General features: G+C 41.2%; 2 long non-coding RNA genes across 4 annotated transcripts in view; both read right to left on the reverse strand.

The window, feature by feature from the left end:
* Positions 1-247: 247 nt before the first annotated feature.
* The window catches only part of LOC138903575 (uncharacterized), a 33,661-nt gene continuing 8,368 nt past the window's right edge, over positions 248-25,540 (reverse strand). The window contains exons 2-4 of one of the 3 annotated variants that reach the window (XR_011412859.1): positions 16,798-16,866; positions 15,762-15,821; positions 248-479 (exon numbers count right to left, since the gene is read on the reverse strand). This is a non-coding gene — a long non-coding RNA (uncharacterized lncRNA). Of the gene's footprint in view, positions 480-15,558; positions 15,822-16,797; positions 16,867-25,540 lie in introns of those variants that run through there. The other 2 variants (XR_011412857.1, XR_011412858.1) reach the window with 2 other exon arrangements.
* On the reverse strand, positions 6,868-7,863 carry LOC138903687 (uncharacterized). The gene is made up of 2 exons (XR_011413029.1): positions 7,793-7,863; positions 6,868-7,121 (listed from the first exon to the last, which is right to left on the reverse strand). It is a non-coding gene; the product is annotated as an uncharacterized lncRNA (long non-coding RNA).

Consider the following 25,540-nt stretch of genomic DNA (forward strand, 5'->3'; position numbering starts at 1 on the left):
CCAGTGAAAAAATGACACATGGTTCTTAATTCAAAAAAAAAGGCATTTGAGCATGGAAAGAAAAAAGAAAAAGCTAAAATAATTCCAATTCCCCTACTCGGTTTGTTTATGGCTATTTTTTCGGCAATAATTGTGTTACGATCTAATTTCCCCTCTGTGTGATATCGTGACGGCACCTAGTCTCTACAACTAGGTAAGCCTAACATTTTGCAGAATAATGAAATAAAAATATAAATTTAACCAACTATTCAAAAATATACAACAATCCCAAAACCCGAAACATCGTGAATCACAAACTACAGAAGGAAAAATCTAGTGTCTCTATACATCAGAGTTTAACAAAAGAAAAATACAGAAGATAATGGACATAGGGAAGAGTGGAAGGGGACTCCGAGGTCTGTGGACGCAACAGATATACCTTGAAGTCTCCAAAGCTGTCCCGGCTCACTGATCGCGCGGCTGATAAGGAGCACCTAGATCTGCACACGAAAAATATGTGCATAGAGTAGCATGAGTACACCACAATCGGTACCCAATAAGTGCCAAGCTTAACCTCGGTCGAGTAGTGATGAGGTCAGGTCAGGGCCCTCGAGTAGTGACGAGGTCAGGTCAGGGCCCTATATATATATATATACATATATATAAAGCAAGGCAAGAATGAAATATCGCGGTACAAAAAGGACTGAAATTTAACAAGAAAAAATTCATAGAAGGTAACAGCTCAGTACACAGAAATACAACAGAGGATCTCCCGAGATACCGTCTCGTAGTCCCAAAATAAATATACAGAGCAGGGGGGATCTACCGGAATACCGTACCGTAGTCCCAAAGTAAATATGCAATACAAGGGGGATCTACCGGAATATCATTTCGTAGTCCCAAAGTAAATATGCACTACAGGGGGGATCTACCGGAATACCGTTCCGTAGTCCCAAAGTAAATATGAAGTACAGGGGGGTCTACCGGAGTACCGTTCCGTAGTCCCAAAGTAAATATGTAATACAGGGGGGATATACCGGAATACCGTTCCGTAATCCCAAAGTAAATATGCAGTATAGGGATATCTACCGAAATACCGTTAGTCCCAAAGTAAATATGCAGAACAAACAATAGAACTCGACAATTACAACACGAAATCTTACAAATTAGACTAAGTGCAAGTCAAGGAAAAAAAAGAAAATCAACTAGGCATGCTTCATAGAGTTCAATTAAGCAGCTAAAGCACGTAGACATGCGATATTAGACTAAACAGGATAACTACATACATTGGGATAGTTCAAATAAGAATGAAGACATGATAATACTCATTTAAACGGTATGACTCAATTTAAAAGAAGAATAGATTACTACTCAGTAAAATAAGTCAGGCTTTTTACAATAATTAGCTCGTGTACGTACTCGTCACCTCATGCACACGGCGCTCACATATCAAACAGTACCAAATCCTATGGGGATTTCCCCCACATAAGGTTAGGCAAGCCACTTACCTCAAACCAAGCTCAATCAATTGGTAATAATGCTTTTTGCACGAATAACAGACTCCGAATGGCCCAAATCTAGCCAAAAACAATTACTCAAATCCGACCACGAATCCCCTTTCAAAACTTGAAATCTTTGTTGAAGATGTTTCTTCCAAATTTTTCCTAATTTCAACCCCAAAATTCGAAATTAAATGATGAAATCAACAGTAGATTAATGAAATATAACCAAAATCGAATAAGGAATCGTTACCCCAAAGCACTATCTACAAATCCCCCAAAGAAATCGCTAATTTTCAAGCTCCCAAGTCCAAAAATAAAGAAATGAATCAAACCCTCGAAATTCTCTCTTTGCTGCCCAGCGAACTCGCTCCTGCGACCTCATCATCGCACCCGTGGTGCCTCTTCTGCGGCTAAGGCTCCGCACCTACGAGTTTTCCTTAAACCTCCAGAGTCCACACCAGCGCGCCTAAGTCCGCATCTGCGGATGCATTTCTGCGTCTACTCGTCCGCTTCTGCGGAACCTTGGGTCCTTCTCATCTCCGCATCTGCGACTACCCTTCCGCAGATGCGGCTCCGCTCCTGCGGCTCACTCGTCACATCTGCGACCACTGACTCCCGGCCTAAAGGCGCACCTGCGATCCCAGCCTCGCTTCTGCCGGGCCGTACTTGCGGACTTCCTACCGCAGGTGCGAAAACACCAGAACCAGCAAAACTTCAGATTATGCTCAAATCCAAAGTTTCATCCGTTAAAAACCTGAAACTCACCCGAGGCCCCCGGGACCTCAACCAAATATACCAACCAATCCTAAAATACCATACGAACTTAGTCGAGCCCTCAAACCACATCAAATAACGCTAAAATCACAATTCATCCTCCGATTCAAACTTAAAGAACTTGAAACTTCCAAATTCGACAACCGATGCCGAAACCTATCAAACCACGTCCGATATCAAACTATCCAACCCTACAGACCTATTCCAACTTCCTAAATCGGAATCCAACCGCGATATCAAAAATTCCAATACCGGTCCAAATCTCCAAAAATTCGACTTTCGCCATTTCAAGCCTAAATAAGCTACGGACCTCCAAAACACTATCCGGACATGCCCCTAAGCCCAAAATCACCTAAAGAAGCTAACGGAACCGACGGAACTCCATTCCGGAGACGTCTTCACATAGTTCCGACTACGGTCCAAATCTTAAGGCTTAAACCTCCATTTAGGGACTAAGTGTCCCAAAACACTCCAAAAACCAAAACGAAACCTCCCGGCAGGTCACAATAGCAGAAATGATATGGAAGAAGTAATTAATAGGGGATCGGGGCTATAACTCTCAAAATGACCGGCCGGGTCGTTACATCCTTCCCCTCTAAAAACAATCATTTGTTCTCAAATGAGCATAAAGACATACCTGAAATGGTGAAAAGATGAGGGTAACGGCTACGCATAACATGCTCGGTCTCCCAAGTTGCCTCCTCGACCGGCTGTCCCCTCCACTGAGCCTTCACGGAATCAATGTTCTTTGACCTTAGCTTTCTAACCTGCTTGTCTAAAATAGCCACTGGCTCTTCAACATAAGATAGATCCTTGTCCAATTGGACTGAGCTGAAATCCAATACGTGAGCCGGATCACCGTGATACTTCCGGAGCATCGAAACATGAAATATCGGATGAACTCCTGCTAGGCTAGGAGGTAAGGCAAACTCATAAGCAACCTCCCAACACGCCACAACACCTCAAAAGGACCAATGAACCTTTGGCTCAGCTTGCCCTTCTTTCCGAATCTCATAATGCCCTTCATGGGCGAAACCCGGAGCAAGACCCGCTCTCCAACCATGAATGCAACACCGCGAACCTTTCTGTCCACATAACTCTTCTATCTTGACTGGGCTGTGCGAAGTCTATCCTGAATCACCTTAACCTTTTCCACGGCATCCTGAACTAAGTCTGTACCCAATAATCTGGCCTCGCCCGGCTCGAACCAACCCACTGGGGACCGACACTGCCTACCATACAGAGCCTCATACGGTGCCATTTGAATAATGGACTGATAACTATTGTTGTAAGCAAACACTGCAAGTGGCAAGAACTGGTACCAAGCACCCCCAAAATCTATCACACAAGCGCGGAGCATATCCTCCAGTATCTGAATAGAGCTCTCAGACTGTCCGTCCGCTGAGGGTGAAATGTTATGCTCAACTCAACCCGAGTACCCAACTCATGCTACACAACTCTCCAGAACCGTGATGTAAACTGCATACCCCGATCAGAGATAATAGATACCGGTATGCCATAAAGCCTGACGATCTCATAGATGTATATTCGAGCTAGCTGCTCGGAAGAATAGGTAGTCATAACAGGAATGAAATGAGCCTACTTGGTCAGCCTATCCACAATCACCCAAACTGCATCAAGCTTCTGCTACGTCCGTGGGTGTCCGACAACGAAATCCATAGTGATCTGCTGCCATTTCCACTCAGGAATCTCCAACTTCTGAAGCAACCCACCTGGCCGCTGATGCTCATACTTCACCTGCTGGCAATTTCGACATCGGGCCACATAATCTACTATGTCCTTCTTCATACTCCTCCACCAGTAATGCTGCCTCAAGTCCTGATACATCGCAGCGCTCAGATGAACAGAGTACCGCGAGCTATGAGCCTCCCGAAGAATCAACTCACGCAAACCATCAACACTGGCACACATAGCCTGCCCTACATCCTTAATGCACCATCATCTCCCATAGTGACCCCCTTAGCATCACCGTGCTGGACCGTGTCTTTAAGGACAAGAAGATGGGGGTCATCATACCAACGCTCCCTTATACGATCATAAAGAGAAGACCGAGAGACCACACAAGCCAATACTCGATTCGACTCAGAAATATCCAATCTCACAAACTGTCTGACTAAGGCCTGAACATCCAATGCCATGGGTCTCTTTGTTGCGGGAAGATATGCTAAGTTCCTCAAACTCTCTGCCCGGCGACTCAAAGCATCGGCTACCACATTGGCCTTCCCAGGGTGGTACAAAATGGTGATAACATAATCCTTAAGTAGCTCCAACCATCTCCGTTGATGCAAGTTAAGATCCTTTTGCTTAAACAGATGCTGCAAACTCCGATGATCAGTGTAAATCTCACAAAGAACACCGTACAAATAATGCCGCCAAATCTTCAAGGCATGAACAATAACTGCTAACTCAAGGTCGTGGACAAGATAGTTCTTTTCATGCACCTTCAGCTGTCTGGACGTGTAGGCAATCACCCTACCGTCCTGCATCAACACCGCGCCGAGACCAATCTGTGATGCATCATAATATACAGTATAAGACCCCGAAGACAATACCATTACTAGGGCTATAGTCAAGGCTGTCTTGAGCTTCTGAAAGCTCTCCTCACATTCCTCTGTCCACTTGAACGGAGCACCCTTTTGGGTCAGCCTGGTCATAGGTGTTGCAATAGATGAGAAACCCTTTACAAATTGACGGTAATACCCTGCCAAATCAAGAAAACTCCGGACCTCTGTAGCTGAGGACGGTCTGGGACAACTCTGCACTGCTTTAATCTTCTTTAGATCTACCTGGATCCCATCACTCGATACAATATGACCCAAGAATGCCACTGAGTCTAGCCAAAACTCATATTTGGAAAATTTTGCATATAATTTCTTTTCTCTCAAGGTCTGAAGCACATTCCTCAGGTACTACTCATGATCTTCCCGAGTCCGGTAGTATACCAGAATGTCGTCAATAAACACAATGACGAATGAGTCATGATAAGGTCGGAACACACTGTGCATCAAGTGGATAAAAGTTGATGCGGCATTGGTCAGCCCAAAGGACATAACAAGTAACTCATAGTGACCATATCTGGCCCTGAAAGCAATCTTTGGGATATCTGGCTCCCGAATCTTCAACTGATGATATCCTGAACATAAGTCAATCTTGGAAAACACTATGGCACCCTGTAACTGATCAAATAAGTCATCAATACGAGGCAATGGATACCTGTTCTTCACTGTGCCTTTGTTCAACTGGCGGTAATCAATACATATCCACATAGAACCATCATTTATCTTCACAAATAAGTCAGGAGCACCCCAAGGTGACACACTGGGCCGAATGAAGCCCTTATCAAGCAACTCCTATAAGTGCTCCTTCAACTCCTTCAATTCAGGAGGAGCCATACGATATGGAGGAATAGATATGGGTTGATTGCCCGGCAACAAATCAATGCCAAAAATAAATATCTCAGTCGGGAGGAATGCCCGGAAGATCAGCTGGAAACATATCTGGAAAGTCCCTCACTACTGGAACTGACTCAACTGTACGGGTATCAATAATGACATCTCTCACATAAGCTTGATACGCGTCGCACCCCTTCTTAACCATTCGTTGAGCTTTAAGAAAAGAAATAACTCTACTAGGAGTATACTCTAAGGTACCTCTCCACTCTAATCACGGTAAACCTGGCATAGCCAGCGTCAAGGTCTTAGCGTGACAATCAAGAATAGCATAATGGGGCGACAACCAGTTCATGCCCAAAATAATATCAAAGTCCACCATGCTGAGCAATAATAAATCAGTTCTGGTCTCAAAACCACTAAGAGCAATCAAACACGACCGATACACGCGGTCCACAACAAGGGAATCTCCTATAGGAGTAGACACATAAACAGGGGAACTCAAAGAATCCTGAGATACACCCAAATAGGAGGCAAAATAAGAGGACACATAAGAATATGTAGAGCCTGGGTCAAATAATACCGACGCATCTCTATGACAGACTGGAACAATACCTGTAATGACAGAATCAGAAGCGATTGCCTCTGTACGAGCAGGAAGGGCATAATATCTAACCTGGCCTCCCCCTCTAGGGCGACCTCTACCTCTACGACCTCTACCTTGAGCTGGCTGAGCAGGTAGGGTAGCAGCTGGTGTTGGAATCATGGTTTGAGGACCCGGTGTAGCATGCTGTGGCTGTGAAGTCTGTGGAGGTGCACCCCTCCTAAGTCTGGGGCAAATCCTCACCACATAGCGAGTGTCGCCATACTCAAAACAACCTCGCTACTGACATGGCTGTGGGAATTGTGCGGTACGCGTACCCTGAGACCCATGAACACCTGAAACACTTTGCGAAGCCTGAAACGCAAACTGAACTGGCTGACCCACAAAACCTCTACCATGCCGTACCCTACCTCCAAAGTAAGTGTCACGACCCAAACCGATGGGCCGCGACGGGCACCCGGTACCTTACTTAACCGAGTACCAACATAACATATCTTTTCATGTCATACTATCATAGATAACCGAGCCGAAAGGCTGCCGTGAGATAAGTAGAATACAACATGTAATACCAACTTATAAATAAGACATACGGGCCTAAAAGACCAAAATAACCACTCGTACACTGAACATAGGCCGACAAGGCCATATAATCTTTTACGTACATGACATTTGTCTACAAGCCTCTAAGGATACATAATTTTCATAAAGGTCGGGATAGAGTCCCGCCATACCAAACAATACACGTCTAAATCATACTAACCAAACAAGCAACTCCGAAGCAAATGGAGCGCACCAACATATTTCGCTAACCTAATAGCCTACTTGGAGGGCTCTCGACCTGTCTATTGGGACCTGCGGGGATGAAACGTAGCGTCCCCGGGCAAAAGGGACGTCAATATAAATAATATACCGAGTATGTAGGGAATAAAAACCAGTAAATAATAGACATGAGAGAAACATGGAGTAAAAGACTCGACATGTAAGTCTGAATAACTCTATAAATCATGAAATACTCATAATGTCATGTGTATGCATATGAATGTCATGTTGTGCATAGGTACATATGTTCATAACATCATCAAGCCTCTGAGGGCATCCCATCATATTATCTCAACCACTGTGGGAAAAATCATCAACATATACCAGCTGATCAGGTGGTGGTGCGTATATAACACCGTAATCGTTTTCCATATCCCATATACATATAATATACGCGTATATAACTCCATCTGGTCATGGGTCAATGTACATGTATAAATGCATGAAATGCATAAGAAATACGTTAATAAGATTTCTCAGGATGTCATAAAATCAATATACCTTTCGGATAACTTTATCAAATACGTATTTTTTCTGAGACCCATGAAGAGATGATAGAATAATAAATCACATGGGGAATCAAGAATATAGACATCCATAGTATTTCTATGAATAGAGTAATTTATGAAAGTTGCGTATTTTGCTCGTTTCATTTGTATTATTTGGATCATTCCTAAAAGAAAGAAGGGATAGCCTTCACATACCTGGAGTAGGGAAAAATACGTACGATATTCTTGGGAAAGGTTGTTCCGTTCTCTCTTAGAATCGCAAAATCCCGTTACGGTTACACAGTATATCTTCATTGCAAATCTATTAGAATTGCAAATACATATTTGAAGCTTTATCCGTTTGCTTTCAACCAAGAAAGTTCTTTCAAACTGACTGTTTATTGAATGAATGGTGATCCCATGAACTGCTGTTAATGACATCTCTTCGAGGAAACTCGGCATCAACAATATTCTCTCTAAGGGGTTCCAAAAGAATAAGTGCTCGAGCATGCCTTTTTGTCAAGTACTGCATGTTCAAGCAAACTAGTCCTTTCATATGAATGGCCATAATCACTAGTATCTCTTGGCCTACCTTTAGGATGTAAATAATCCATATTGTCGCCCCTAGGAGGACTAACTTTAGCATACTGGTAGCTTGAATTGCCAATCTCCTCAAATTGCAAATATAACATGTATTTTAATGGTTTATGTTAGAAATCTTTACTAAAGAGAGTGGTCCCACTCTTTGTATGACTAAGCCACTATTATTCTTAATATACCACATATAGGTGAGCTTTAAGAGTCACATTGTTGTGACTTTGTGGGCTGCCACATTAAAGACTAAATCCTTATCCAATAATTGCCCACTTATTTCCTTAATTAATTGGTTAGTTCCCCATTAATAAATAATTATCCAATTATTCACATAATTTTAAATTATCTCAAATTACTTAGAATACTACTTACTTTTAACATACCTTATATATCTTACTATCATGGTCATGTGGTACCTTGTATGGAACTTGTCCATAAATATCGGGTATTATAGCTTGGACCGTATTTTATCCCAAAATGTCAAACTTCGACGAAACTCATCTTCTTCAATTTGCTTACCCTCTCACCATCACGAATTTACTCATCACTTGTTTGAAATAGCATAATGCTTATAATCTCAAAATAATTCCATTCCCGAACTTACGTCGATTAACTTACGACGAAACCTTAACGTACAAAAGTACAGAATGTAACATCTCATTTTCGAGCTTATATCAATTTACTTATGGCGTACTTCCATGTACAAAAATATGGGGTGTAACATCATTCCCACCTTTGGAACATTCGTCCTCGAATGTTGACTGGTGCACTTATCATTCTCATAACCCATAGCTCTTGCGAATACTTTAATACTCTTCTTTCCATTTAGGCAACTGTTCTTTGAATAAATTCAAAGTCCAGGGCATTCCCCCCTTTAGGCCTCTTTCTCGCACCACGGTCTGTGGTCAGAATTCTTCCAATCTAGTAACTCTTGCTGTCTTCTGTCATGCAGCTTGTACGACTTTTTCCTTGTATGTGTGCCTATGTGACTCTTCTCTCCTCTTTCCTCTAGCTTTTAGCCAATTTTTAGGCCTTACTTTGCAAATATATATACAGAACTTGATATAATGTCCCTCTAGGCATCTGCATGTATACTGAAGTTCTTCGCTCGGTACTTTGTCGAACTTACGAATATTGTTATACCTTATTTCATAGATCCGCTTATCCATTCATATGACTTTACTGCATCTAGGTAGATCTTATTATACCATAAATCTTACTTCGATTTATAGTTACTGAGGTCTGCTACCGAACTCCAGGTTACTTTCGTTACTTATCCCATATGTATAAATCTAAGTCCTTTAATGCCTCCTCATTACTTGTTCATCTTAAGAATGACGGCCTAATCTCACCTCATACCTTGTGACTTTTGTCCATCCACTGTTGATTCACCTTAATGTTGATCTATCATCTACCACTGATGACTTGATCTCTTATGTAACACTGCCGCTAGGGCTCACGTCTCATCAGGGACATCTGGAGTAATTAGATTGATCCACCTAGGGGTGATAATATACTTCCATAATCGTATTTTATGGCATCCCAATATGACTCACCTTACATGGGTATTTTAATCCTCTATAATTCATGAAATCCTCTTTAAGTCATTACTCAATCGAAGGCCAAACGTCATCCTTTATCTATCACAGTCACACCCTCATTCCACTCTAGATGCTATTAGTCTTTAGATTCCTTTGAGTTCATTCATACTATGCTAAACTTTCTATAATTTAGAGAAACCATTAGCTCTCTTGTTTTCATGGGCTTAATCTCGAGGACTTATCCATTCTTGTTAACTACTTACTCGCCCTTTCTCATCCTTACTCCTGTCACAAAACCTCATCGCTTTACGATACTTTAGCTTGTGACCTCTATAGATCTATTTATACTATTCACAACCTTCCTTCAACTTGTTTGCACCATAGATTCCCTTATGTCATTCTAGAACATCAAGCGAGATATCACATCGTCTCTAACTCTTCTTTACTCTCTTGGCTAGATCTTTCGGTACCTAGAAACCATAGGCTGGAAGATATGCCACTGACGACGCCGCTATCATTCCTGGATATTGAATCCCCATGCTTCTAGCCTTCTATCTGAAGTATGGACTATTCTCAACCTTCTGCTTTTGAGTATCTTGTATGTTGTTCACCTTTACCTTACTTACCTAAAAGCCTCATATAACATCTTCTATCTCTTTTATGACCTCCCCTCCACATAGGTATAATTCACATCCACGTCTTGAACTTCTATTATAATACATGCACCTCTTTACACAATCTAGTGAGAGCTTCATACTAACTTCTCATGAGGTTGGGACACTTCTAACTGGCTTTATCGTAAAGCCATTACAGAATATGGCTACTGCACTATCTTTCTTGTACCTCTGATATTTAGAGTGATTCTACAATGTTCTCAATCATGATGTCTATAATTTTCTGGGTCCAATAAGCAGACTCCTAATTTACTTAGTTGATGTAACTCTTTAGTTTCCTCTTTCTTCTGACTAGCCTTTATGTAGGCTTAAGCTATCTTCCGATCTGTGGCTCATGGCATTTAGTTATTTCTTTAGCCTTTCATGGACGCTATGGAAAACCATGATACAATCTTCTAATGATTCCATCCTTTGTCTATGACCTAGACACAATTCCTTCTTTTAACTTATACCGGAGTCTTCTACGGCTGATCATTAATCGAATAATTCCTTTTGTTCCATTTCAGCTTTCTTCAAACGTAAGCAATTGCTTTTCCTGGTCTTTTTACCCCTTGTTGCGTACATACTTAGCTTATCTGAGTTCTCACGTATGCCGAAATATTTGTGCAACTCATATGGTCTCGAATATTACTATTGGTTTCACTCCCTGCTCATTAGCCATGGTAGGTGCCACTTTCTTTTGTAGTGCATGCAATTTTGTAGTGGGACTGTTGTTACAAAACTATTTCCTCTTTAGGTCAATGTGCTTTGGTTGAAGCCTTCTTCCTTATTTCCTCAGCTAGTCTTTCATTGTAGTACTTAGGGAAGACCTTCTGACTCTTGTAAAGCTGCGAGCTTATTATATCGCACACCCGATGGAATTCTTGATGTTCGTACTCACCTATAATTATCCATAGTTCTTAGCTCCATGCCCTTGTACTAGTAGTGTTGCTTCTGAACTGATATTTTGACTGTCTCCCCAGTGGCATTCTCTTTTATTTCCATAACATTCATATGATACCTTTAACTACCCCAACTCTTATCTGAATATTTCTCAAGGGTCACAATGTCATATTTGCGAGACTGAATTCCCCATATTGGGGTTCACACTGTTTATCTTGCACGATTTATTGATTTGTCTGTATCCTCTTATCTAGCCATAACTAGGCACTTCCTGAATCAACTACTAACTACTCGTTGGCCCATTCTCATATCAATATAACACGTAATCTTTCTTGGGTTATTTCCTTTGTCTTAACTTACCTCTCGCACTGGCTCTTTATTAATCAATAACATCTCGGGCAAGAACCCTCACTTCCTCTCCTTGACGTTGTGTTCGCATAATGCTGTGGTATCGTAGCGTATCTGTAGGCTTTGAATAAGTGCAATCTCATCCTTTTTTCATTTTATCGCATTCTTCCTTTACCATTCCATAATTACTAGTACCACTTAATTCCGACTTTAGGGAAGTACTAATATTTAGCGCTATGACGATCTACCTATAGATGCTTTACCTCTTCATCATTAGCGTCTTCTCACACTATCGATGACCCTTACTCGCCTTGTGGTAATCCTTCTGTATCAAGGATAACAAATTTTCTTACTCACGAGGGTGACACTTAGTGTAACTGGCACACATAGTCCCTTAAGCTTAACTTTGCTCACATTGCTTGCTTTAGGGAAGCGTCTTCCTAAATGACCTTTAAAGATTATTCTTCTATTGTCCATTCTATTTTTGCGGAACGCAATCTATGAAATTCTCATGATGCCGACTATTATCAAATCACTCGGTCCTTAATTCATGTTTAGTTTGTCTTGTTCACCAGCCCGTACTGAATTCTATTATTCTGGGGTCTAACTTTTCCTTCTGTTAGTTGCGTTGGAGTCACGAACTTATTTCTTGAAGTGAGGATATGACTTTATGGCCTATACTCTTTTGTTGTCTCAAGGCCTGTCACTTCTCGTCTTTTCCTTCTTTTGACCTACCGTTGTCATCCATGTATCACATCTTACTCTTAATGCTTCATTAGCTCTATTCTTATTTCCTGCTAACATTTATGTCTATCACTTTATCTGAAAACTTCAACAAGATATTCTTTTGCTTTTAGCTCGCTTTTGCTCCATCCACTGGCTCTTCGGGTTGTCTAACATTATCTCTCTACTAATGACGGGAGCCATACTAAGATAATATTTATCCCTTCCAGGCTTCCAGTGCCCATCTTTGTGGTACTCATATCTAGCTGTACTATTTTAGAGTGCACCATCTGGGTGTCTCACAAGGAGATCTATTAGCACATTTGTAGTATCCTTCGGAAAGGTAAACTAACGCAAACAATTCATCCGCCCTTTTAGGTCACTCTAACCCTAGCCGGATCCTGATATCCCGTCCTTCTCTTGGACCATATCTGTTAGCTCCCATAGGGCATAAGTAAGATGGACGTAGCCAATTGTACATACCTCTGTTACTGTTGAATGTAACTCAAAAAGCTTATATTCCTCTGCCTGAATTGTAAATACTGTTAACCTTCATTAACTGGGCGCCTCGTACCCATCTTCATCTTGCTTCTTTTGCTTGTTGAAACTTGTATTTATCTTCTGAATCTCCCATTGTTTTTCACCATAAAAGTGAATAGGTATTCTTGCCTCAAGGCTCCTTATCAAGAGGCTTACACATCTTAGTACACACATGATCTACTAAAGACCTTATATTAACTTATCATAAGCATCATGAAAAATCGAGTACCTTTAACTCAACTCTTCCATAGTCACATTCAATCTCTTACCAACTGTCTTTCTGGATGTAGGTATCATCTTATTACGAATAAAATAGAAATTAGGAATTTGAATTCTTACAACTGAGCTTTACCACACGATCTAGAGTAAGAAGAAAGAGTGACAGTCCTAAATGCCCCGTAGCCTCTTGCTTATAAGTGTGGTGCATGACACACCCATAAACAAGACTCTACTAGACACGGCTTGTAGACTCCCTAGGACAGAACTGCTCTGATACCACTTTTGTCACGACCCAAACCAATGGGCCGCGACAGGCACCCGATACCTTACTCAATCGAATACCAACATAACGTATCTTTTCATGTCATACTATCATAGATAACAGAGCCGGAAGGCTTCCATGAGATAAGTAGAATACAACATGTAATACAAACTTAAACATAAGACATACGGGCCTATAAGACAAAATAATCACTCGTACACTAAACATAGGCCGACAAGGCCATACAATCTTTTACGTACATGACATCTATCTACAAGCCTCTAAGGATACATAATTTTAATAAAGGTCGGGACAGAGTCCCGCCATACCAAACAAACACGTCTAAATCATACTAACCAAACAAGCAACTCCGAAGCAAATGGAGCGCACCAACATATTCCGCTGAGCTGATAGCCTACTTAGAGGGCTCTCGACCTGTCTATCGGGACCTGCGGACATGAAACGCAGTATCCCCAGGCAAAAGGGACGTCAGTACAAATAATGTACCGAGTATGAAAGGAATGAAAATCAGTAAATAATAGACATGAGAGAAACATAGAGTAAAAGATTCGACATATAAGTCTGAATAACTCTGTAAATCATGAAATGCTCATAGTGTCATGGGTATGCGTATGAATGTCATGTCGTGCGTAGGTACATGTGTTCATAACATCATCAAGCCTTTGAGGGCATCCCATCATATCATCTCGGCCACTGTGGGCAAAATCATCAACGTATACCAGCTGATCAGGTGGTGGTGCGTATATAACGCCATAATCTTTACTGGTTTATGTTAGAAATCTTTACTAAAGAGAGTGGTCCCACTCTTTGTATGACTAAGCCACTATTATTCTTAATATACCACATATAGGTGAGCTTTAAGAGTCACATTGTTGTGACTTTGTGGGCTGCCACATTAAAGACTAAATCCTTATCCAATAATTGCCCACTTATTTCCTTAATTAATTGGTTAGTTCCCCATTAATAAATAATTATCCAATTATCCACATAATTTTAAATTATCTCAAATTACTTAGAATACTACTTACTTTTAACATACCTTATATATCTTACTATCATGGTCATGTGGTACCTTGTATGGAACTTGTCCATAAATATCGGGTATTATAGCTTGGACCGTATTTTATCCCAAAATGTCAAACTTCGACGAAACTCATCTTATTCGATTTTGCTTACCCTCTCACCTTCACGAATTTACTCATCATTTGTTTGAAATAGCATAATTCTTTTAATTTCAAAATAATCCCATTCCCGAACTTACGTCGATTAACTTACGACGAAACCTTAATGTACGAAAGTTCAAAATGTAACATCTCATTTCCGAGCTTATATCAATTTACTTATAGCGTACTTCCATGTACGAAAACATGGGGTGTAACAATAAGGACTAGTGGATCTCCCCGGTCTACGAGGCCTCCTTGCATCCCTGTAGTCTCTCTCCTGACCTCACCTGTCCTCTCTCTCTTGGACCGACCTGTCCTCTACCCAGCGAGCGATCCCTACCACCTGCTGAAATGGGACGACAGGCTGTGTTGCCATGACACCTGGAACCTGACCAACGTGAACTCACTGCTCTGGAGTATCGGCGACGGGAGTCTGTACTCCTCCCCCATCCTGAGATGTGGCAGGAGCAAGTGGAATCAATCCAGCCTGAGCTAAGGTGCTGATCATGCTCAGAAACTGGGCTAGAGTCCCCTAGAGGGCTGGTGCAGAAACAGGTTCCTCAGGTGTCTGCCCTCCAGCTGGAGCTACTGGTGGTTCCTCTGTAGCAGCTCGTGCGTGTGCCCTGGCTGCACCACGTAGACGTCCTCGGCCTCTACCTTTGTCTCTGCCTCTAGCGACACCTGCTCCGGGAGCAGCGTCATCGATAACTACAGTTCGTGTCCTCACCATCTGTGAGAGAATAGAATACAAAAGTTCAGAATTTTTGAAGTCAACAATTTTCGCACGACAAGGAGTCAAAGTAGTGAAATTTTCCTAACAGTTCCATAGCCTTCCGAAGATAAGTACAGACGCCTCCGTACCAATCCGCAAGACTCTACTAAACCGGTTTGTGGCTCACGATACCTATTTCACCTAGAGCTCTGATACCAACTTGTCACGACCCAATTTTCCATCTGTGTGATGTCGTTACAACACCTAGTCTCCACAACTAGGTAAGCCTAACATTTTACGGAATAATGAAATAAAAATATAAATTCAACCAACTATTAAAAAATACACAATAATTCCAAAACCTGGAACATCGTGAATCACAAACAACAGAAGGAAAAATCTAGTGTCTCTATACATTAGAGTCTAATAAAAGAAAAATAAAGAAAATAATGGACATAGGGAAGAGTGGAAGGGAACTCAGAGGTCTGCGGACACGGCAGATATACCTTGAGTCTCTAAAGCTATCCTGGCTCACTGATAGCACGGCTCATAAGGAGCACTTGGATCTGCATACGAAAAACATGTGCACAGAGTAGCATGAGTACACCACAATCGGTACCCAGTAAGTGCCAAGCCTAACCTCAGTCGAGTAGTGACTAGGTTAGGTCAGGGTCTATATATATATATATATATATATATATATATATATATATATATATATATATAATAATAATAATAATAATAATAAAGCAAGGCAAGAATGAAATATCGCGGTAAAATAAGGACTGAAATTTAACAAGAAAGAATTCATAGAAGGTAACAGCTCAGTACACAGAAAAACAATAGAGGATCTCCCGAGATACCGTCTCGTAGTCCCAAAATAAATATGTAGAGCAGGGGGGATCTACCGGAATACTGTTCCGTAGTCCCAAAGTAAATATGCAGTACAGGGGAGATCTACTGGAATACCGTTCTGTAGTCCCTAAGTAAATATGCAGTACTGGGGGATCTACCGGAATACCGTTCCGTAGTCCCATAGTAAATATGCAGTACAGGGGGGATCTACCGGAATACCGTTCCGTAGTCCCAAAGTAAATATGCGGTACAGGGAGGATCTACCAGAATACCGTTCCATAATCTCAAAGTAAATACGTAGAACAAATAATAGAACTCGACAATTACAACACGAAATCTTACAAATTAGACTAAGTACAAGTCAAGAAAAAATAGGAAAATCAACTAGGCATATTTCATAGAGTTCAATTAAGCAGCTAATGCACGTAGACATGCGATATTAGACTAAACAGGATAGCTACACACATTGGTATAATTCAAATAAGAATGAAGACATGCTAATACTCATTTAAACGGTATGACTCAATTTTAAAAAAGAATAGATTACTACTCAATAAAATAAGTTGGGGTTTTTACAACAATTAGTCCGTGTATGCACTCGTTAACTCATGCACACGGCGCTCACATATCAAATAGTACCAAATCCTAAGGGGATTTCCCCCACACAAGGTTAGGCAATCCACTTACCTCGAACCAAGCTCAATCAATCGGTAATAATGCCTTTTCCATGAATATTCTACTCCGAATGGCCCAAATCTAGCCAAAAAGAATTACATATCATAAATACAACTATAATAGACTAATTTAATTACTGAAATCAAGAATTTAATAAAAATTACGAAATTCGTCCTATAAAGTCGACCCGGGCACACGTCTCGGAATCGAGCAAAAGTCACAAAATACGAACACCCATTCACTCGCGAGTCTAACCATATAAAAATTACTCAAGTCCGACCACAAATCCCCTTTCAAAATTCGAAATCTTTGTTGAAGAAGTTTCTTCCAAATTTTTTCCAATTTCAACTCCAAAATCCGAAATTAAATGATGAAATCAACAGTAGATTAATGAAATATAACCAAAATTGAATAAGGAATCGTTACTTTAAATCTCTCTCTCCAAATCCCCCAAAAAAATCACCAATTTCTGAGCTCCCAAGTCCAAAAATGTAGAAATGAATCAAACCCTCGAAATTCTCTCTTTTCTGCCCAGCGAACTCGCTCCTGCCACCTCATCATTGCACATGCGGTGCCGCTTCTACAGCTAGGACTCCGTACCTGTGAGTTTTCATTAAAGCTCCAGAGTCCGCACCTGCGCGCCTAAGTCCGCATATGCGGATGCGCTTCTGCGTCTACTCGTTCGCTTCTGCGGAACCTTGGGCCCTTCTCATTTCCGCATCTGCGACTACCCTTCCGCAGATGCGGCTCCGCTCCTGCGGCTCACTCGTCGCATCTACGACCACTGACTCCCAGGCCAAAAGGTGCACCTGCGATACAGCCTCGCTTCTACGGGGCCGCACCTGCGGACTTCTCACCGCATGTGCGAAAACACCAGAACCAGCAAAACTTTAGATTATGCTCAAGTCCAAATTGTTATCCGTTAAACACTCGAAACTCACCCGAGGCCCCCGAGACCTCAACCAAATATACCAACCGATCCTAAAACACCATACGAACTTAGTCGAGCACTCAAACCACATCAAATAACGCTAAAATCACAATTCATCCTCCGATTCAAACTTAAAGAACTTGAAACTTCCAAATTCGACAACTGATGCCGAAACCTATCAAACCACGTCTGATTGACCCCAAACTTTGCACACAAGTCAAATTCAACCATACGGACTTATTCCAACTTTCGGAATTAGAATCCGACCTTGATATCAAAAATTCTACTACCGGTCCAAATCTCCAAAAATTCAATTTTTGCCATTTCAAGCCTAAATAAGCTACGGACCTCCAAAACACTATCCGGGCACATTCCTAAGCCCAAAATCACCTAACGGAGCTAACGGAACTGACGGAACTCCATTCTAGAGTCGTCTTCATACAATTCCGACTACGGTTCAAATCTTAAGGCTTAAACCTCCATTTAGGAATTAAGTGTCCTAAAACACTCCAAAACCCAAAACGAAACATCCCGGCAAGTCACAGTAGTAGAAATAGATATGGAAGAAGCAATTAATAGGGGATCGGGGCTATAACTCTCAAAACAACCGGCCGGATCGTTATAAATTGATGGAGTCTATGTTGGAGGCCCGGTGGAGGAGGCCAGTGGAGGCAGTAGCGATGGTGATTATGAAGGTATAGTGAACCATAATCTCTTTTTCCCTCAATCCATGATTCCCTTCCTTGCTTTTCTCTTCTTCTTTTTTCTCACTTAACAGCTAAGACGATTTAAAAATTTGCGGAGCTCCGTGAGTGATTCCAAGGGAGAATTCAACTGGCAGTGGTGTTCCTTCAGGCATGACAGAGTGCACACTGAAATTACACTGTCGTTGTCGTTGCAGTGGTGTTCTTGAGGAATGGGAATAGGGATTTTTTTAATTAAAGTGATATTATTCAAAATGAAATTATTTATTTAATCAGAGTCGCCACTTGGGATAATTATTATGGTGTCTTAAGTCACCGGTTTATTTTAAATCCCAAATCGAGGAAATTGACTCTTATTTAAGGTCTGCGAACATAGAAGACCGGGTAAGGAATTCTGTTAACCCGAGAGAAGGTGTGAGGTACTCCCGAGTTCTGTGGTTTTCGCACGATCGCTTAACAATTAATACTTGGCCTAATTATCTGATTTATTATATGTTTTAGAACCATTTATGTGTTAATGCTTCTATACAGTTTTAAACAAGCCGCGATGTCGCGCACTCGCTTGTTTTTGTACATATTGCGAATCGCGTCACGTGAAACGCACCCGCGATCTACAACATATTGATTTTTATTATTATTTTGAAGTTGTAAGGTCGAGTCACGTAAAACGTGCACTCGAATTTGGGGTTTATGTATCATGACTATGTCGTGAAAACCGTACCCATAATCACAATGATTTATTATTGAACGCGCCTAAAGCAAACTACGATGTTCATGAATTTGTTTTTTTTTTAAAGTTTGGGATCATATTCTGAGAATCCAAAATCGTGAACTTATTATGGATAAAGAATGGGGAAATTGACGTATGTTTCATCTTGGATATAGCATCGATCTCAAAGTCAACTACACTTAAGCTTTATAAAAGTATATAACCATTTGAGATATGAATAGCTAAAGTTTTATCAAGTACATATGGCTGCTTCAATTAACGAATTACAGCCTTAAACTATTGAATTGGGGATACTTGTTCTAAATTTACAACGATGGATATGCTCACTGCATTTCATAAGTAACTGTAGGAGCTTTGTATACGATCACTCAGCAATAGACCACAAACAATTTGGAATTTCATCTTTAAACTCAAGGGGGAATTTGGGCCACCGAAAAAAAGGTCCAATAAGCATGAATTATGAACATATTGCATACAGAGATTCTGATAAGTGATTCAAGCAATTACGGACATTTACAAAAAATTAACAATTAGATATCGATTTGAGGTGTGATTCATCGATTTGATGTTGTTACGTGTGTTTTGAGACCTCGAGTAGGTCCGTATTGTGTTATGTATCTCGGATTGAGGCGATTCTTAAGGCAATATTCACCATATGAATTGGGGTAAGTGTTCTCTACTCGGTTTTGGATATATTTCATGAATCTACCTTCGTTTTTGGTAATTGGATTGTAAATTCTATAGAGGAAATTGTGGGGTTTGGCCTAAAGTTTCATAATATGAATTTTTGAGTTTTGAACATTGAATTGGGGTCGGATTTGAGTGAAACTAGTATGGTTGGACTCGTAATTGAATGGGTTGTTGAATTTTATAAATTTTATCGGGTTCCGAGGTACGGGCCCAGGATGGGCTTTTGGCCTATTTTGGGCTTTTAATTCAAGATCTGATCTTTTCGATCAGGATTGGTTCCTTTAGCATTGTTTGATGTATTTGAGTTGTTTTTGGTTAGTTTTTGAGCCGTTCGGAGGTCGAAATATGTGTGGTGGCATTTTGGAGCATCGCCTAGCTTGCTCGGTGTTGGAATTGGCTTGTTCGAGGTAAGTAACTCTTCTAATCTTAGTGCTGAGGGTATAAAACCCCGAAATACGTGTTATGTGATTTGTGTTGAGGTGACGCACATGCTAGGTGACGGGTATGTGGGCGTGCACCGTATGAATTGGGACTCTATTGTTTCAATGGCACTGAATAGTGGCCCTATTTTATTGATATCCGTGTTTTTATCATATGATAAAGTAATTGAGCAGTCAATCTTGCTAGATATCATGTTTAGGCTTTATGCCGATATTGTTTGGACCCATAGTGGTCGTTTCTTACTGTCATCTCACTGATTTCATTGATATTTCGTACTCAGTCATATTCATGCATTCATACCATATCTCAGTCTTAGATATTATTTATTGATACATCATATCATTATTGTCGGGCTAGTTTCATGACATTTTTAGCCCGTGCGTGAGACTGGAGAGATTGATGACTGAGTGAGGCCGAGGGCCTGAGTGAGAGTGACATTTTGGGATCGGGCTGCACGCCGCAGCATATTATATTGATTATATTTTATATGGATCAGGTTGTACGCCACAACAAGCCTTCAGGCTATATATATATCTATATATATATATATATATATATATATATATATATATATATATATATATTATTGGATCTGGTTGCACGCCGCAATAATATTGGATAGGGTTGCACTCCGCAACAATATTGGATCGGGTTGCATGCCGCAACGATATTGCATCGGGCTGCACGCCGCAGCAATATAGCGCTTGGGCTAAAGGAGCCCCTACGGAGTCTGCACACCCCTAGTGAGCGCAATCGACTATATATATGTGGATCGGTTTGCACGACGCAACGGGCCATATGGTCATATAAGGATGGGGCTGCACGCCGCAACAAGTATTATACAGCGTTGAGTGATTGAGTGTGCTGAGCCTTGAGCATAGTGAGAGAGAATGCGAGACAGTGAGATTGAGTACTCTCAGAGTGTGAGTACATGAGTTCATCTCTGAGATACATTGCATTGACATGCAGACATGACATACAGGCATAGAGATGTATTTTCCTCATGTTGTACGGTATCACATCATTTATGATTTCTCACACATGTTGACAGATGGGCATAGTGATGCATTTGTTTTACACTGGTTATCTGGAAAGAAAATGAAATGTCTTATTTATTATTGAAAGGATTTTGGAAAAATTATTGTTTTCAAACTTATTCATATTTTTGGTAACTCTAGTAACGATTTGGGTTTTCATTGAGGTACTTGAAAGGCAGAACTATTTCCGGAAATCATGTTTTTGTTGAGCATTTGATAGTTGAGTTACTTCTGGTATTACTTGTTTTATGTTGTTATGAACTATTGTTGGTTATTGAAGTTGGGACCCGACCTTGGTACAAGCTCGTCACTACTTTTAACCTAAGGTTAGGTTTGTTACTTATTGAGTACATGGGGTCGATTGTACTCATACTACACTTTTGCACCTTGCGTGCAGATGTTGTTGGATGTTAAGGTTTCTGTGTTCGATGGGAGCTGGATTGAAGATGTACCTGCGTCCTGGCTGTAGCTACCTCTTGTTCGTGGTAGCTTTAGATCTGTAAAACTCTGTTTATGTACTACTCAAATAGACCATGTATTTATTTCATTTCCGCTTTGTAAACACTATTCTTAGAAGCTCATGATTTGTACTACCAGTTCTTGAAAAATGTATAAGATTCATAGAAGCTCATGATGGTTATTAGTTGGCTTACCTAGCAGGTTGGGTTAGGTGCCATCACGACTAGTGGATTTGGGGTCGTGACAGGTGGTATCAGAGCTCTAGGTTAATAGGTTCTACAAGTCATGAGCAAGTGTCTAGTAGAGTCTTGTGGATCGGTATGATGACGTCCATACCAATCTTCGAGAGGCTACAGGACATTTAGGATATACTTCCCATCTTTCTTTTTTTATTGTGCGGCATTGATTCAGCTTGAAGCGTAACTCTTTGAATTCCTTCCAAGCATTCGTATGCACATGTGAGCGCTCGGTATCGGCTGCGCGCCGATGGTTTGTGATTCCATGGTTGAGGTACAAGATGTGATTTTTGCGTGTTGATGATGGGCCAGTCTGTAGGACTTGAGGCCGGGTTTTGACGGTGGCTTGAGCACGGAGATTTTAGTTGTGTGAACAAGTGTTTGTGGGACTTATATGTCCGGTGGTGTCCCTGTTAGAGGAGTTTGTGATTGGATGACTATGGGGTGAGTATGATGAAACTGCGAAATGTGTTCAGATTGTTCGAATGTTATGAGAAGAGTTTACTTGAGATGTAGCAAGGACTATAGGGTGTTGATTTCTATCTTGATTTTAAGTATGGTCTCGAGTTATGGGTATGTTAAGGGATCTCTCATGTTGTTTAGTTGTGGAGTGAAGTAGATTCTCATGTCTTGTTGATGAGTTCAGAATCAAGAAGATTAAGTAATTGCGTAGTAGTCGTGACTATGGAAGGGTATAGAGAGATGTCGGTTTGAGGCAGAGTAGGCGGGTTATCTACTGCGAGGTGTCCTGAGGTTGTGTGGTCCTTATGATGTTTTGTAGAGAGTTCTCTTTTTACCAGTGAATGATATGTGTTGCAAATTGAGTTTGGATCGCTTGTGGAAGTTGGCTTGTCTATTACAAGGGTGAATGCGAGATTTGCAGATGATTTGAGGTATTATATGGTTTGTGTTACATGGGCTTGCGAAGGATTTAGTTGAATTTCAGTGCAGGATTGTGGCAGTAATAGAGTATAGGTATCGTGATGTTATCGACTATTTTGTTCTATGGCTTTGAGCCAAGTGGGGGAGTCTTCTATCGATGAGTTATTTGCACGATATATCTCAGTTGTGGTGCTTTGGGTGCTTACGAGGGAAGTCAGCGGCTTATGGGCCTTAGGGCGTGGTGGTTTTATACTAGGGCCTCTTGTGAGGTAAATTTTGGTTAAGGATCGTGGTGCTCCAGCAAGGAAAAGTATCAACTTGAAGGCAATTTGGAGGGGACGTGGAGAAATAGGACAACGTGGTAGTAGGTTGGGTTAGCACAGTAATGGGTATGATCAGTTCTTTGGGTACTTATGACACGGCTAGACTCTACAGGTGTTTCGTGGCAATGCTCTTGGGTTTTGGCAACCTGCGTGGCTGGCTTGAGTTAGAGAGATTCGGTTCAGATAGCTTGGTTATGTGCAAATGGGTTTCGAAGAGTTCTCAGTGGCTTTTACCATGGTTCGAGGAGTATATTTCCTACCGGCGTGAGGAATATATTACGTATTGAAATTTTCTAAAGGATGAAATCATATAGAAGGAATCTGACTAATCAGGTATGTATTCTGCTTGTGACTCAGAGTTGATTATGAGATTCTTGTACTCTTCGTAGGATGGCATGGTAGACGCGGTGTATTGCGTGGGATTGAGATTTGCTTGTGCAATGTCACAGTTCACTTTTGAAGGGAAGGACATAAATTCGTAGGCTGCATGGACAGATTCAGATGACTAGGTGAATGATATTACTACTTGGTATTGCCTGAGAAGGGTGCGCATTTCAGAAGGGGCAATGTGTTTTGATTTATGGATACTTCATTAGTATTGAGGCACTCTCCTGGTTGATCGACTGCTGATATTCAAAATTTTCTACGTGGCACGGAAGAATTTTAGAAGTATTTCTCGTAGGGTGATCGTGTATGAGAGATGTGTTAGACATTCTGGCGGTGGAGATGGAATCAGATATGGTGATTCGTGTGTTTTATGGATTTGGAGGCTGGGAGTTCTCAGGAGCAGATTGATTCATAGTTGTGGACTGTGAGGTTGTGGCCGAAGCTAGCCAGATGATAGTTTTGTTATGATTCAGTCATTGTGGATTTTCGGAGAGTTATTTATCTATTTGTGGGTGACCAGAGTCGATTTGGGGGTCCATTGGTAGGCCCAATTAGGATGTGTATTCTACACCGAGCCGGATTGGTTGGCTCCATACTGCTATTATTGAGAGATGTGCCATTCGGTTGTTGTTGACCTTATTCGTGTTCTGAGGTGATTTGTGAGTTGCTCTTCTATGCTACGCGTAGTTGTGATCCGTTAGTTATAAGCACACCTGGTGTGGTTCTATTTGGGCTTTATAGCGGAATTGTTAGTGAGATGAGTAATTGGGTATTGCATGGTTGATGGTATATGGGTTATGTTCTTTCGGGTTTTGCGTGGCATTGTGTCATCTGCTTCTCCGTGGTTATGGTAATGTACTTTGAGTACTTGATGTCAGATTGCGCGTGGTTATTGATTTTGAGCATGGTGGCTGAGGTATTTCATATGGATCAGTGTTTGGATGGGCTCACGCATAGCGGCAGAGTTATGTTGAGATATGATCCTTGGTGTTAGATTCGTGTGTTATGGTTCTACGGTGTGTGATGGGTTCTTAGCATTGCCTCGGGGTGGTACCCGTCGAGCTTGCGGGACGGTTCTCTTGTTTGAGTCATTTTCGTGATTGAGTACATCTGGAATGTTGCTTATTGGTGCACGGATTGCACGGGTTGTGGCTTTAGATAGTATTGGTGTGGCATGTCAGTAGAGTAGCTGGTATTTGATGAGATGAGGTCATTGTACCTAGAATGGATACTATCGAAATTGATGTCAGCATGGTTGGAAGGATAATATCGAAAGTCGGCTTAGAAATTTGCTATAGTTCTTGTCAAAGGAGATGGAGTACCATGACTTGTTGATCTGATGAAGGGTTATGAGTTCTGCATGTTTCTTTCATCATTGGCAGTGTACGGAGGTTTAGAACGAGGCTTTGTTTGATATGAGGTTGTTACCGGTATTGGGTTGATTTGAGAAGCTACTGTGATTAGAAATCTTTGCTTCGAGCGTTTGAGCTATGTGGTATTTGAGTTTTGAGTATTTGAGTTATGGTTATGGCTTTTGGTACAACTTGTTTAGACTTATACAGTGTGTAGGTTGCAGGATTCAGATCTTATAAGAAATTCCGGATGTTGGAAATTGGATTCGAAGGCTTGTGGGATAGGTTGAATTGAGAAATTTCAGTTATGTTGTGTTATCGGACCTGTATGGGATAGAGTGGCGTGGGATCACCCCGGGTATGTGCATGTAAAGGTTATACGGCGGTTTTATGGCTTTGAGAACAACTCTGGACACGTTCGAGGACGAACGTATGTTTAAGTGGGGGAGGATGTAACTACATGATCGGTCGTTTTGAGCATTTATACTTCGCTCGGTTGTTTGAGGGCATGAGTAGCTCCGTATGATATAATATGACTTATGTGAATCGTCGGTTTTGGTTTTCAGGTTATTCAGATTTGATT

Source organism: Nicotiana tomentosiformis, chromosome 12 (assembly GCF_000390325.3).
Source record: "Nicotiana tomentosiformis chromosome 12, ASM39032v3, whole genome shotgun sequence".
In the NCBI taxonomy this organism is placed as follows: domain Eukaryota; kingdom Viridiplantae; phylum Streptophyta; class Magnoliopsida; order Solanales; family Solanaceae; genus Nicotiana; species Nicotiana tomentosiformis.